The 2,436-nt window shown below is 37.2% G+C and overlaps 1 non-coding gene across 1 annotated transcript; it reads left to right on the top strand.

The window, feature by feature from the left end:
• Positions 1-1,306: 1,306 nt before the first annotated feature.
• LOC149747627 (signal recognition particle RNA) lies at positions 1,307-1,606 on the top strand. Its single transcript, XR_016387688.1, has one exon.
• Positions 1,607-2,436: the final 830 nt, after the last annotated feature.

The raw sequence follows: 2,436 nt of genomic DNA, 5'->3' as shown, positions 1-2,436 counted from the left end.
TTTAGGTGCAACAGCAAACTGGATGGGAAGAGAAAGGGGGAGACACTTTAAATACCCTGGGGTGTGACCTCAAGCCAAGACGTTTTATCTGGAAGAAAAGATTTACAAACAAAAATATGTAGCTGTACTCAGATGCTTAAAAGACTTATGCAGAGAGCTCCAAGAGCACCAGGGCCAATGTACAGAAAGGGAAAGGACAGAAACATACTAAGCATCTAGCCAGTGAAACTTCACATATCAAGACCCTTTGCTTGCACAGGCCAGACATTCAATCATTCACATGGTCATGTCTTTTTGTAAAATTTATAAGGTAAGATATTTTTACTGCCACTTTCTCTTTCTATTCCAACTTTCCTCTTCTAAATCATCCCTTTTGTCAGATGACTTTGGAGTGGCTACAGGGTTTCCTGAAATTTGAGTAGAGAAATTAGTTTGCAAATACATGTAATATAGATTTAATGGGTTATATTTATATGGTACATAGTCACTTTGGTGCATGGTTAGATTGCCCTTATCTAGGTTCCACAGGCTAGTACATTTAAGAATTGGATTTGTAGAACTTGAATGAAAATGATCATAAAGCTACACTTCATAGGCATAATAACCCAGTAACAAGCTGTCACTTCCTTACCTTTAAAGACTGATAGACTGAAAGCCACTGTCCAGTGTTCAGTCCTATCTTCACTTCCCTACTTGGCTCCAACACACACGTGTCTCATTGCACTTGGTGCTCTCCACTCCACTCCACTTAAACTGTTCTTCTTGTCTGTACCAGGCCATACCTTTGCCCACACTCTTCCCTGTCTAACAGGGCCTTTCCCTTTGCATCTATACCGGTTCTTATTAATTTCTTGATGATCTGATACAAAGTATAAACATTGGTAAAGATAACATAAAACTCTTAATAGACCACTACAAAAAGGATATTTACCATAAATTGTCCAATGTGTGTCATCAATTTACAAAGGTTTTTAGGTTTTTCACTGCATACACACAAACACACATACACAAAAAACATTGAAATGTTCTGGCATCTTATAGCCTGTATATGGAAATTAACATTGGGAGATGTTTACCCAAATGAGACAACAGTCTTAACAATTTATGTGATGTTACAGACAACAAGTTAAGATGCTGAAAGAAAATTTAATAAACTATCAATGATCAAAGAAGGAGGGGATATGGGGATATATGTATACATATAGCTGATTCGCTTTGTTATACAGCAGAAACTAACACAACATTGTAAAGCAATTATACATCTATAAAGACGTTAAAAGAAAAAAAGAAAAGACACACATTTCCAGTCGAACGTGGTGGTGCATGCCTGTAGTCCCAGCTAACTGGGAGGCTGAGGCAGGAGGACCTCTTGAACCCAGGAGTTCTGGGCTGTAGTGTGCTATGGCAATCAGGTGTCCGCACTAAGTTGGGCATCAATATGGTGACCTCCCTGGAGCGGAGGACCACCAGATTGCCTAAGAAGGGGGGAACCGGCCCAGGTCAGAAATGGAGCAGGTCAAAACTCCCTTTCTGATCAGTAGTGGGATCACACCTGTGAATCGCCACTGCACTCCAGCCTGGGCAACATAGTGAGACCCCGTCTCTTTTGAGTGATAAAAAGAAACAGAAAAAAACAAACAAAAAAAACCACATTTCCATCAAAGCTTGCTAAAGGAAAGAGTAAATTATTTTCCTACTCATTCCATTAAAAAAATGATGCTACAAAACTGTTGTCCTGTAGAGAGGTGATCAAAGAGCCAGAAGTCAAATAGTTTCAGGAAAATAGTAGATAGCATGCTAGATAGTTAATAAATAAATATATTATAGTAAGTATAAATATGCTATTTTGCTGGATTTCACTCCTTTTTAAAATGTGTAATGTATTGTAGTTTTACTTATTTAACTAAATATTAACTTATTTTTAAGGCAGTTTTTATTATTTTTATTGGAGTATGGTTGCTTTACAATATTGTGTTAGCCTCCACTGCACAACAAAATGGATCAGCCATATGCATACAGATATCCCCTCCCTTTTGGACTTCCCTCCCATTTAGGTTGCCACAGTGCATTAGGTAGAGTTATGTGTGCTATACAGTTTGTATAACTTTCATGACTGATTTTTATTTATATTTTTGATTCTTTACCTTTCAGGGGGTTACCAAAACATATAGGTTTCTAGCTCTATAAAATCTTGGATATTTTCCAGGAGAAGTAGATAAACATTGATGACTTTTAAGAGTGTGTGTTGCTCCCCTTAGGAGTCAGTGAGCCTCATGCATCTGGAATAAACTAGAGGCTAGATAATTATCAGCATGATATTTAATAGAAAACAATTATGAGCCAGTTGAAAGATCAAAATTCCATGATTCTTTTAAGCTGCTTCATATCTCTATTTCTCAACATGAGAAAGAATATCTTAAGAGAAAGATTAATTAG

This window comes from Delphinapterus leucas, chromosome 14 (genome assembly GCF_059928025.1).
Source record: "Delphinapterus leucas isolate spDelLeu-1000000601 "Yukka" chromosome 14, BTC_Dleu_Yukka2, whole genome shotgun sequence".
NCBI classification, from domain to species: domain Eukaryota; kingdom Metazoa; phylum Chordata; class Mammalia; order Artiodactyla; family Monodontidae; genus Delphinapterus; species Delphinapterus leucas.
Note: the sequence above shows the minus strand (reverse complement) of the source record. Positions and strands in the feature narration are given on the sequence as shown.